Raw genomic sequence first — 14,006 nt, forward strand, 5'->3', positions numbered from 1 at the left:
TTTCAGAGAACAGATGGCTAATGTTCTTCTAGGTTCATTTACTACATTTTCTTATTTTCATACTGCTTGTAATTAATAAAAACATATAAATAGATGTATTGTTTCCGAACGAGAAGATTTTGTTTTTGTGAAGTTCTGTCATATACCTAACTCCTTTGGGCTAATACAAAAGGCAACGATGAACAGACACACTTCTGGTACTGCCTCAGGAATGCAGTTTTAAAAATAGAGACTACTACAGAAGCACTGCAGTATATGCTGTCAACACGCTTAAAACATTAAAGTATGCTGGCAGGTGTTTGAGGAGCTCTAACACAAAATTCAATTTATTTACATTTATTTCATTTATGTTGCTATTAGCTTAGAGAAAGTAAACATTACTAAGCACTACCTTTGTCTAACTTTTTCTTCAAAATAAACAGATTTGGTATTTTTCTGGGTCATCTCACAAGCACTATTGCATTATTAAAGTCACAACTAAATCAAAGTCATAGTCTAGTAGTATCTTTAAAAAGACCTTGGCAGAAACCTTATCCAGAATGTTATTCTACATCTAATGACTTGTTATGCAAAAGGTAGGTAGCAAGTATTTTATTTTTTTTTAAATGATAAATTCAAAATAGCTTCACCTTAGTGGCAATACTATTTCAAAGTCTACTTTTACTATACACATAAAAATTATCTTTGAATCATAAAAAGCTACGATGGGTTAAATTCATATTTGTCATATCTTAGCAATAAACCTCACCAAGCAAATAACAATTATATATTTTTTGGCTTAAAAATACATTAAAGTATCTTTAAATACAGATTATTTTATATTCCTATTAATATTATTCCTTTCTTTTGTGTATTTAAGAAGAATCTGGTGTGCCACCTTCTGGTAACTGAGTGAAATTATGTATCTTCTCACAAGTCACTATTCTTTATTTTAACTTTTAAAAAAAATACATATTTCTTAACCTGTATTACATTTAAGCTATATAAATAAATCTATACCATAGTCTGAAATAAAGTAAAATTTCCCTAGTGATTTTTTCTTAAAAATCAAGCTTTACACATGCTTCCTATGATTTTTCCATGGTTACCAATATGTCTCCTGAATTCTACAATACATATAAAAATTGATTTTTGAACACCGTTTCACAGCCACATATGAAAACAACAGGCTTGCCATTTTAATGAATAAGTAACAGCAGTAAATAAAGAAAAAGAAGTTCTCTTACCAATAAGCCCATTTTTCTCTTAAGGTTTGAACTCTCATCATTTGTCATGTTCTTGTGGATCCCTCTCTCATCAAATTCTCTGGAGTTTTAAAGTTGAGAGCTGTGATGCATAGCTAGGCTCCTCTACATAGTAGCGCACCCCAGTGCATCTGCCTGGTATAACACTTCACAGTTGTGGCTCCCAAAAGCAGAAACAAGCTTTATGTATTCAAAACCTATGCACTGCACACCTTCCCTCGATAGGAAATTGTAGTCAGCGTGGTTGAACTATTTACATTTCTTATCTTAACTCCTGATCAGATATGAAGATCAGAACCACATGAATCTCAAGCTTAGTTACAGTAAACTGAACAAGAACAGTGCGCTCATCTTCAGAGCAGAGGTGGGGTGAGACAAGTACTAACACCAGGAGATCTGACTGAGAAAAAAAAAACCAAACATGTCTATCTTATTTTTTCAAGGGTCACTGTCCTGATATTTGTCATATTACCTTAAATCTTTATTATCTTTAACTCTTCCCTCTCCCAGTCCCTAGTAGCCAACCAATAACTCCTATCCTTTATTCTTCATCTATTTTCCAGGAATCTAACCCCTACTGTTTCTTTGTTTTTTAACAAATGAACTATTTCCAAAAAAATGTATATAACTGGTCTCTTTGCATCTCCCATCTTTAATCTAGCAATCACATTGCTTCTAGATGACTCTCTTAAAATACAACTATACCTGGTGTAAATTAAATGTGCAGAAAATATTTTATTCAACAAATATTTGTCAAGAACTTGCTACATGTTAGGTAGGTACTCTGTTAGGGGATATGGATGACATGGTGAATAAGACACAATCCCGTGCTTTCAGGAAGCTTCTAGTTGAGTGAGGGAAGCAAACATGTACTCTGACAGCACAAAATATGGTGTAGAAGTTTTAGCAGCATAAGCCCAGGATTCTACAGCAGCAGAGGAACAATGAAATTAGTGCTGCAACTGAGGCTGAAGAATGAGGCATTCACCAGGTGGACTCCAGAAAAAAACAGTCTGTGCAGACACACAGAGGTTTGAGGATTACAACATGTTGGGAGAATCGGGAAAGTCATCAGTACAAATGGAAGGAGTTTCAGGAACCTGGTGTTGAGGGGAATGGATTTTAAGATATACAGAACCATATCACAGAAGACCTTACATGCCAGCAAAGAGGTTTGGATTTTATCCTATGAGCTATGAGAAGCCATTTCTTTTAAACTCTTTTTTATAAATTTATTTATTTATTTATTTTGGCTGTGTTGGGTCTTCGTTTCTGTGCGAGGGCTTTCTCTAGTTGCAGCGAGCGGGGACCACTCTTCATTGCGGTGCGCAGGCCTCTCACTATCGCGGCCTCTCCTGTTGCAGAGCACAGGCTCCAGACGCGCAGGCTCAGTAGTCGTGGCTCACGGGCCCAGTTGCTCCGCGGCATGTGGGATCTTCCCAGACCAGGGCTCGAACCCGTGTCCCCTGCATTGGCAGGCAGATTCTCAACCACTGCGCTACCAGGGAAGCCCGGAAGCCATTTCTTGAAAGAGTGGATCACTCAAGGAATTAAACAACTACACCCAACACGCAAAACTCACGGCAAGCTGGCCAACCTACTCTTCCAATTCACAGCCTAGTATCTCCTAACACCAACTTCCCATTCTATACCTCACAAGCTTGCTTTGTTCTTCCTCTCCTTTGCTCCAGAGGTCCTCCTGCAAGAAATCCCTTCCCTGGTCCACTTTTCTAAACTCCATTCATCCTTCTAGACCCAACTCAAACTGCATTCTTTTCTGTGATGTCTTCCATGGTAATCTGAGTCTACAGTTTATAAATGTTCTTCCATCACATGGACCATACTATGCGTTCTTCCTAATGCACATAATGCACACAGTGTTCAAGAAACTTTTCTGACACTTTATAAAGTGAAGCAAGATGGCAAGGAAAAGACACTAAGGCAAAAGCCAGAGCATGAGGGTAAGTGGCCTAAGAAAGTAAACCTCCCCAGACTTCACAGTACACACTAACCTCACTAACTTTCTTCACCACTCTCAAGCAAAAAAAGAAAAGAATATGGATGTAAGAGAACTAGATCTGGATTGGGCAGTAACTCTGCATTACTATGCAACATTGTTGGCTGTATATATCACAGCTCTGGTTCAAAACCTCCAGAGAATTGATAAGAAATGGATACCAAGAGAATAGCTAAATGATGGAGCTGTGATTGTTGGAAGAAAAGAGTTGGGGCGGGGGGGGGGGGGCTGTGATTGTTGCTTTACTACTTGCAGTAAAACAAGAGAATTCACCTGAAGGTCCATACCATAAACAAAAAGAATTCATGAAGACCACAGAAATAGATGGGAGAGTGAGGACAGGGGATTGGATCCAGAAGGTTTAGAATCTCATGAAGTATTAAGGGAGAAAATCCAAGTGTAAGAAGGGTGTGTGTTAAAAAAGGGATAATAGTGTTAGCTGGGAGATTAATCTAGGATAAGAAGCTTTACCAGAGAAACGTGCGCTGGGGTGTAAACATTAGTGTTCTCTTGCTGTGGAACCACACCCCATTATGCTCAGTGTCAAACAGTCAGACAAGCTCTCGTTGAAGCTGGCATTTAGCATTCAGCTTTGTCTCATCCTTTTTATGTATACATAATTTCTTACATTTATGCAATGATGCAAAAACCACGGTGCTTTCTTTCATTTGCCAATAAAAAATCTTTTCATCTTCTTCAACCACTTTATGTTAAAGTGGGTTAAGAGGATTCTGCCAATAATTTCAAAAAGTAGTTAAAACTTGAAAATATTCTCTCAACGACTTAAAAATGCCCTAGATAAAAGCTATCTTCACCTTCTTTCTTGTTTATTGAGTGCAAAAACTGACCACTTTTCCTTTCCACTAACTTGTAAGGAAAAAATTCAAATACAGAAAAAAATGGAAGAATGTGATTTTGGATGTGTGCCACACTTTTCTCAAGAAATCTTCAAAAAAAGGGCAATATTTAGGGGACATAAAAATGATTTAATCCACTGGGTCTTTGGAAGAATTTTAAAACTATATATCAAAGGTACCATAGATTTTATTTATTTTTATTTATTTATTTTTGGCTGCATTGGGTCTTTGTTGTTGCGTGCGGGCTTTCTCCAGTTGTGGCGAGTGGGGGCTACTCTTCATTGTGGTGCGTGGGCTTCTCATTGCGGTGGCTTCTCTTGTTGCGGAGCATGGGCTCTAGGCACGCAGGCTCCAGTAGTTACGGCACATGGGCTCAGTAGTTGCAGCGTGCAGGCTCTAAGGTGCGTGGGCTTCAGTAGTTGTGGCACGTGGGCTCAGTAGTTGGGGCTCAGGGGCTCTAGAGCGCAGGCTCAGTAGTTGTGGCGCACAGGCTTAGGTGCTCCGCGGCATGTGGGACCTTCCCGGACCAGGGCTCGAACCCGTGTCCCCTTCACTGGCAGGCGGATTCTTAACCACTGCGCCACCAGGGAAGTCCGGTACCACAGATTTTAAAACAAAGAGAGAATAAGCCAGACCATTTCAACATTTAGCTTTGTGGAAAACAAAACAATTGCTAGAGTATTTCCCTCAGACCTGGCAGAAAAAAAAAGCAATAATCATTTTATATTAGCTTTGAACTAGAACAGGTGTTTTATTCAAATTCACATGAAGTAGTTCATCTAGAAGTTGTAAAAGGAGAAAAGAGGGTAATAACTACCTCCTGGTAGTCCACAGTAAGTGGACATTATTTTTGATGATAGGGTCTATATTAATCAAGTATAAATAATTCACTTACATTCTATTTAAAATAGCATCATCATCGTGTCATCTCATGTATAGCAGTACTCTTCTCCTTTCTTCTTTCATCCTCCTTCTTACAGCAGGATGAGTTGGATGGTTTATAGAGTTTTCTGTTGTGTGGAAATATTCTTAGATGGTATATTTTCAGAAACATTGATCTAAAGAAGGGATGGCCAGGGGTATTTATATTGGGAGCAATTGCTCATATGTCTATAGCCCAGAAGTGTATATTTCAGGTGAATTATTAGATTCCAGTAGTATGGCCACTCTCTCTCATGGGAAAGGTGGGGTCAAAAGGAAGAAAATGAATGGAAGTCTCCTTTTCTGTTACTAATAACTCTGCCTGTACTGTCATTGGCTTGGGAAAAACGGCAAAGGGAGTAGAAGGCCACTGTTTCAAAACCTCCCATTCCTAGTTGAATGAGTCATAACCGTCTTATATATTCCTAAAATGTAACAAAACTCAGGTCATACCACTATATGGTAACACAAATGATTGAGGCTAAGTCATGAGTAATTCAAACTACCTAAGAGGTGTCAATTATTCAAGGTTGATGATAAAATATAACAACTAATAGCTTACCAACCTAAGTCTTAAATTCATTACTATTTAATAGCTATAGTGAGAATTGGAAAGAAGCTAAGTTACACATGGTAGACGATTGGGAAGGAAGAAATTTTATCATGTTAAGTTTGGAAACATAGACACAAGCTAAATGACATTCCACAGTCAGAAGGGCAGACATACGGAGTTAATAAGGAAGTAAGAATATTTCCACTTGTTAATAACTATTCAACCTAATTTTCCTATCTAGATACTCCACAAAGTATTTTACTTGTTTTAAGTGTTAAGTGAGCCTCACCCAACAGAATTCCAAGTTAAAAAGTTTATTATACCTCTTAATTTTTAAATTTTTATTTATTTTTATTTTTTTTTTGGTGGCACCGCGTGGCATGCAGGACGCGGGATCTTAGTCCCCTGACTAGGGATGGAACCCATGGCCCCTGCTGTGAAAGCGCGGAGTCCTAACCACTGGACCGCCAGGGAAGTCCCAATACCTCTTAATTTTCTTAATTTTCACCCCGACCCTGAGGTAGGCAGTGCAGATGTTAACATCCCCATTTTCCTAGTGAAGAGACACTTATTAAATGACTTGGCTCAAGGGACATAGCTGCTAAGAGAACTGGAAAACAAGAATTTAGGTCCCCTGACATCTAATTCAGCGTTCACTAGTCACCTCTGTATTGTACTAATATTTATTTTAGGGGGAAAAGAGACAAACATGACTCCTAAACATCACCAAAAAGGGGAAAAAGAGGTCTTCTCACACTGATCATGAGGAAGTAAATGGCCACAGGACGGAAAGAATAGGCCATGAAGATATAGAATGCTATATGATTAAAAGTGCAGAACGATCCACGTACACCTATGGCAGAAATACCTTCCCAATGCCAATTCGCAGAGCTCTCTTATGTCCCTCAATTAGCAATTTCTTGCAATAGACCTCAAATGCACCATACTCTCTCACACCCCAGTGGCCTTACATATGATATTCTCTCCACTTGGAATTCCCTGCCCTCCTTGTCTACCAAAGCCAATTTCTACTCATACTTAAGTGTCCAACCATACCTCCTTCCATGAAACCTTCCCTCACATCCCTTAGCAGACCCTGGTGCTAGGTTTTGTAAACTCCCATGGCACTTCGAATATTATAGCTCCTGTCACCTTGGATTATAACTGTTTCTATAAACAATACACTAGACTATAAACTCCTGAGAGTGGTGGTTGGGTCTTTCTTATGTTTTTATTACACCTTACTCAGTGCCTGTCACATATAGTAACCCAATTATAGGAGGCAATTTTAGTGAAATCAAGTCAGCAGAGGTAAGTTCTTCTCTCCTCTAAAACTAAGCATTGTTTTCAGATGATAATTAAGCAAGAAATCATTAAAGAGTCTTATCCTTCTAAAGGTGTTTAGAACGAGCCTCCCCAAAATGTACCACATTTGTATGAGGATTATTTTGAGCTAAAGGCAATCAAGATTCTGCAGGCTCAAGAGAAACGTTTGCCCCTCCCTTAACTACCCAGAAGAATTTAAATTGGGGGTCTTTTCCAGAATAAGTTATTACCAGAGATAAATTTTATCTGAGTGGCCCAGTGTATGTCAGGGCAAACACCTAATTACCCAACATCTGCTCTTCTTATAGTTCTGTGAATTACCCTCCCATCCTTGGAAGCCCCAGGCCCCTATCCCATTCCCTAGCTCAGGATGGCATATATATGTCATTTTACCTTTCTATCTTTGAACCTTTCATGTATGTGGGGTTCTCATACATACAAAATTAAATTTGACTTTCTCCTATTAATCCGTTACATGTCAATTTAATCCTTTTTTATTTTGAATTTTTTTATTTTTGGCTGCGTTGGGTCTTCCTTGCTGCACGTGGGCTTTCTCTAGTCCAGGTGAGCGGGGGGTACTCTTCATTGCGGTGTGCGGGCTTCTCATTGCGGTGGCTTCTCTTGTTGTGGAGCATGGGCTCTGGGCGCGCAGGCTTCTGTACTTGTGGCACACGGGCTCAGTAGTTGTGGCTTGCAGGCTCTAGAGCGCAGGCTCAGTAGTTGTGGCGCGCGGGCTTAGTTGCTCCACGGCATGTGGGATCTTCCCAGAACAGGGCTTGAACCCGTGTCTCCTGCATTGGCAGGTGGATTCCCAACCACTCTACCACCAGGGAAGTCCTTCATTGTTGCTCTTTAAATGATACTGCGGTACTCTCTCTCTTCGGACTCAACAGAATATTGGTTTGGTGGCATCCAAGGAATGTTGCCTTCCATCAAGCCATCAGCTGCTGCGGCGCCCTGTCAGTGTAACCTGAGGGGAATTCAGGATGGATTAAGATACATATCTAAAGAATAATTTCAATGAGTCCAGACTCTTACATCTTCCCATACATAGAAAAGCACTAAAATCATTAACTTGAGATTTTTGTCTTTTGTGATTAGCAGTAATCTTTTGATGTCCAGCTACATGCTTTTTGTTTTCAGCAAAAACTCCTGTATATCCTGGCTCCTCCCTTACCTCTTCGGAACAGTTCCTCAGAGCTCTCTGAGAGGCTGTCTCCCAGGCCTCTGGGAGAGGTCCTTAGTGAGGTCCCTGAATAAAACATAACTCATAACTTTTAGGTTGTGTATTTTTCTTCACTTGACAGATGGATGGAGAGTTGAATGGCTCAATAACTGAACTGAGAAAAGGAAACAGCTACAATAAGGAAGGGAAATGTCAATTACCTTTCGTCTAAGTCAAGACAGTATTTTTTTTTTGAATTTTATTTTATTTATTTTTTATACAGCAGGTTCTTATTACTTATCCATTTTATACATATTAGTGTATACATGTCAATCCCAATCTCCCAATTCATCCCACCATCCCCCAGCACTCTCCCCGCTTCGTGTCCATATGTTCGTTCTCTACATCTGTGTCTCTATTTCTGCCCTGCAAACCGGTTCATCTGTACCATTTTTCTAGGCTCCACATATATGTGTTAATATACAATATTTGTTTTTCTCTTTCTGACTTACTTCACTCTGTATAACAGTCTCTAGATCCATCCACGTCTCTACAAATGACCCAATTTCATTTCTTTTTATGGCTGAGTAATATTCCATTGTATATAGGTACCACATCTTCTTTATCCATTCGTCTGTCAATGGGCATTTAGGTTGCTTCCATGACCTGATTATTGTAAATACTGCTGCAATGAACATTGGGGTGCATGGGTCTTTCTGAATTATGGTTTTCTCTGGGTATATGCCCAGTAGTGGGACTGCTGGTTTGTATGGTAATTCTATTTTTTAGTTTTTTAAGGAACCTCTATACTGTTCTCCACAGTGGCTGTATCAATTTACAGTGCAAGAGGGTCCCCTTTTCTCCACATCCTCTCCAGCATTTGTTGTTTGTAGATTTTCTGATGACGGCCATTCTAAGTGTGAGGTGATTCATCATAGTAGTTTTGATTTGCATTTCTCTAATAATTAGTGATGTTGAGCAGCTTTTCATGTGGCTCTTGGCCATCTGTATGTATTCTTCGGAGAAATGTCTATTTAGGTCTTCCGCCCATTTTTTGATTGGGTTGTTTGTTTTTTTAATATTGAGCTGCATGACCTGTTTATATATTTTGGAGATTAATCCTTTGTCCATTGATTTGTTTGCAAATATTTTCTCCCATCTGAGGGTTGTCTTTTCGTCTTGTTTGTAGTTTCCTTTGCTTTACAAAAGCTTTTAAGTTTCCTCAGGTCCCATTTGTTTATTTTTGTTTTTATTTCCATTACTCTAGGAGGTGGATCAAAAAAGATCTTGCTGGGCTTCCCTGGTGGCGCAGTGGTTGAGAATCTGCCTGCCAATGCAGGGGACACGGGTTCGAGCCCTGGTCTGGGAAGATCCCACATGCCGTGGAGCAACTCGGCCCGTGAGCCACAATTACTGAGCCTGCGCATCTGGAGCCTGTGCTCCGCAACAGGAGAGGCTGCGATAGTGAGAGGCCCACGCACCGCGATGAAGAGTGGCCCCTGCTTGCCACAACTAGAGAAAGCCCTCGCACAGCAACGATAGACCCAACGCAGCCATAAATAAAAAAAAAAAAAAAAAAATTCTATAGTTTAAAAAAAAAAAAAAAAAAAAGATCTTGCTGTGATTTATGTCAAAGAGTGTTCTTCCTATGTTTTCCTCTAAGAGTTTTATAGTGTCCAGTCTTACATTTAGGTCTCTAATCCATTTTGAGTTTATTTTTGTGTATGGTGTTAGGGAGTGTTCTAATTTTATTCTTTTACATGTAGCTGTCCAGTTTTCCCAGCACCACTTATTGAAGAGACTGTCTTTTCTCCATTGTATATCCTTGCCTCCTTTGTCATAAATTAGTTGACCAGAGTTGTGTGGGTTTATCCCTGGGCTTTCTATCCTGTTCCATTGATCTATATCTCTGTTTTTGTGCCAGTACCATATTATCTTGATTACTGTAGCTTTGTAGTATAGTCTGAAGTCAGGGAGTCTGAGTCCTCCAGCTCCATTTTTTTCCCTCAAGACTGCTTTGCCTATTCGGGGTCTGTTGTATCTCCATACAAATTTTAAGATTTTTTCTCCTAGTACTGTAAAAAATGCCATTGGTAATTTGATAGGGATTGCATTCAATCTGTAGATTGCTTTGGGTAGTATAGTCATTTTCATAATATTGATTCTTCCAATCCAAGAACATGGTATATCTCTCCATCTGTTTGTATCATCTTTAATTTCTTTCATCAGTGTCTTATAGTTTTCTGCATACAGGTCTTTTGTCTCCCTAGGTAGGTTTATTCCTAGGTATTCTATTCTTTTTGTTGCAATGGTAAATGGGAGTATTTCCTTAATTTCTCTTTCACATTTTTCATCATTAGTGTATGGGAATGCAAGAGATTTCTGTGCATTAATTTTGTATCCTGCTACTTTACCATATTCATTGATTAGCTCTAGTAGTTTTCTGGTGGCATCTTTAGGATTCTCTGTATATAGTATCATGTAATCTGCAAACAGTGACAGTCTTACTCTTCTTTTCAAATTTGGATTCCTTTTATTTCTTTTTCTTCTCTGATTGCCGTGGCTAGGACTTCCAAAACTATTGTTGAATAATAGTGGTCAGAGTGGACATCCTTGTCTTGTTCCTGATCTTAGAGGAAATGCTTTCAGTTTTTCACCATTGAGAATGATGTTTGCTGTGGGTTTGTCGTATATGGCCTTTATTATGTTGAAGTAGGTTCCCTCTATGCCCACTTTCTGGAGAGTTTTTATTATAAATGGGTGTTGAATTTTGTCAAAAGCTTTTTCTGCATCTATTGAGATGATCATATGGTGTTTATTCTTCAATTTGTTAATATGGTGTATCACATTGATTGATTTGCGTATATTGAAGAATCCTTGCATCCCTGGGATAAATTCTACTTGATCATGGTGTATGATCCTTTTACTGTGTTGTTGGATTCTGTTTGCTAGTATTTTGTTGAGGATTCTTGCACCTATATTCATCAGTGATACTGGTCTGTAATTTTCTTTTTCTGTGGTATCTTTGTCTGGTTATGGTATCAGGGGGATGGTGGCCTCATAGAATGTGTTTGGGAGTGTTCCTTCCTCTGCAATTGTTTGGAAGAGTTTGAGAAGGATGGGTGTTAGCTCTTCTCTAAATGTTTGATAGAATTCACCTGTGAAGCCATCTGGTCCTGGACTTTTGTTTGTTGGAAGATTTTTAATCACAGTTTCCATTTCATTACTTGTGATTGGTCTGTTCATATTTTCTATTTCTTCCTGGTTCCGTCTTGGAAGGTTATACCTTCCAAGAATTTGTCCATTTCTAAGAATTTGTCCATTTCTTCCAGGTTGTCCATTTTACTGGCATAGAGTTGCTTGCAGTAGTCTCTTAGGATGCTTTGTATTCCTGCGGTGTCTGTTGTAACTTCTCCTTTTTCATTTCCAATTTTATTGATTTGAGTCCTCTCCCTCTTTTTCTTGATGAGTATGGCTAATGGTTTATCAATTTTGTTTATCTTCTCAAAGAACCAGCTTTTAGTTTTATTGATCTTTGCTCTTGTTTTCTTTGTTTCTATTTCATTTATTTCTGCTCTGATCTTTATGATTTCTTTCCGTCTACTAACTTTGGGTTTTGTTTGTTCTTCTTTCTCTAGTTCCTTTAGGTGTAAGGCTAGATTGTTTATTTGAGATTTTTCTTGTTTCTTGAGGTAGGCTTGTATAGCTATAATCTTCCCTCTTAGAACTGCTTTTGCTGAATCTCATAGGTTTTGGATCGTCGTGTTTTTGTTGTCATTTCTCTCTAGGTATTTTTTAATTTCCTCTTTGATTTCTTCAGTGATCTCTTGGTTATTTAGTAACGTATTGTTTAGCCTCCATCTGTTTGTGATTTTTACGTTTTTTTCCCCCTGTAATTGATTTCTAATCTCATAGTGTTGTGGTCAGAAAAGATGCTTGATATGATTTCAATGTTCTTAAATTTACTGAGCCTTGATTTGTGACCCAAGATGTGTCTATCCTGGAGAATGTTCCATGTGCCCTTGAGAAGAAAGTGTAATCTGCTGTTTTTGGATGGAATGTCCTGTATATATCAATTAAATCTATCTGGTCTATTGTGTCATTTAAGCTTGTGTTTCCTTATTAATTTTCTGTTTGGATGATCTGTCCATTGGTGTAAGTGAGGTGTTAAAATCCCCTGCTATTATTGTGTTACTGTCGATTTCCTGTTTTACAGCTGTTAGCAGTTGCGTTATGTATTGAAGTGCTCCTATGTTGGGTGAATATATATTTATAATTGTTATATCTTCTTCTTGGATTGATCCCTTGATCATTATGTAGTGTCCTTCCTTGTCTCTTATAACATTCTTTATTTTAAAGTCTATTTTATCTGATATGAGTATTGCTACTCCATCTTTTTTTTGATTTCCATTTGCATGGAATACCTTTTTCCATCCCCTCACTTTCAGTCTGTATGTGTCCCTAGGTCTGAAGTGAGTCTCTTGTAGACAGCATATATATGGGTCTTGGTTTTGTATCCATTCGGTGAGCCTGTGTGTTTTGGTTGGAGCATTTAATCCATTCATGTTAAAGGTGATTATCGATATGTATGTTCCTATTACCATTTTCTTAATTGTTATCGGTTTGTTTTTGTAGGTCCTTTTCTTCTCTTGTGTTTCCCATTAGAGAAGTTCCTTTAGCATTTGTTGTAGAGCTGGTTTGGTGGTGCTGAATTCTCTTAGCTTTTGCTTGTCTTTAAAGCTTTTGATTTCTCCATCGAATCTGAATGAGATCCTTGCCGGGTAGAGTAATTTTGGTTGTAGATTCTTCCCTTTCATCACTTTAAGTATATCATGACACTCCCTTCTGGCTTGTAGAGTTTCTGCTGAGAAATCAGCTCTTAACCTTATGGGAGTTCCCTTGTATGTTATTTGTCGTTTTTCCCTTGCTGCTTTCAATAATTTTTCTTTGTCTTTAATTTTTGCCAATTTGATTACTATGTGTCTCGGCATGTTTCTCCTTGGGTTTATCCTGTATGGGGCTCTCTGTGCTTCCTGCACTTGGGTGGCTATTTCCTTTCCCATGTTAGGGAAGTTTTTGACTATAATCTCTTCAAATTATTTTCTCTGGTCCTTTCTCTCTCTCTTCTCCTTCTGGGACCCCTATAATGCGAATGTTGTTGCGTTTAATGTTGTCCCAGAGGTCTCTTAGGCTGTCTTCATTTCTTGTCATTCTTTTTTCTTTATTCTGTTCTGCAGCAGTGAATTCTACCATTCTGTCTTCCAGGTCACTTATCCGTTCTTCTGCCTCAGTTATTCTGCTATTGATTCCTTCTAGTGTAGTTTTCATTTCACTTATTGTATTTTTCATCTCTGTTTGTTCTTTAATTCTTCTAGGTCTTTGTTAAACATTTCTTGAATCTTCTTGATCTTTGCCTCCATTCTTTTTCCGAGGTCCTGGGTCATCTTCACTATCATTATTCTGAATTATTTTTCTAGAAGGTTGCCTATCTCCACTTCATTTAGTTGTTTTTCTTGGGTTTTATCTTGTTCCTTCATCTGGTACAAAGTTCTCTGCCTTTTCATTTTGTCTCTCTTTCTGTGAATGTGGTTTTCCTTCCACAGGCTTCAGAATTGTAGTTCTTCTTGATTCTGCTGTCTGCCCTCTCAGTATTTGTAAAGCTAGAAACTGAAGAAATGCATTTCACTGGTTTATCACCACCTAGACCAGTGAACACTGAAAAATGAAAGTGTCTCCTGAAACCAGTCATTTCTACAGACTGCTAAGTGAAAAGGATAGAAGCATATTCTTTGGACTGTTACAGCCTATTAAATTATCATAACCAGTGATGATGAAAGAGTGAATCACGAAATCCAATTTTGACAATAACTGCTGCACTAGATTGAACAAAAAAATAAAATATAAAACAGTGAATTCAACCAAG

At 38.5% G+C, this 14,006-nt stretch overlaps 1 protein-coding gene across 8 annotated transcripts in view; it reads right to left on the reverse strand.

Moving 5' to 3' along the window:
* The window catches only part of KLHL13 (kelch like family member 13), a 185,314-nt gene that overhangs the window by 71,379 nt on the left and 99,929 nt on the right, over nt 1–14,006 (reverse strand). The window lies entirely within an intron of this gene.

The sequence above is a fragment of the Balaenoptera acutorostrata genome, chromosome X (assembly GCF_949987535.1).
Source record: "Balaenoptera acutorostrata chromosome X, mBalAcu1.1, whole genome shotgun sequence".
Taxonomy (NCBI): Eukaryota; Metazoa; Chordata; class Mammalia; order Artiodactyla; family Balaenopteridae; genus Balaenoptera; species Balaenoptera acutorostrata.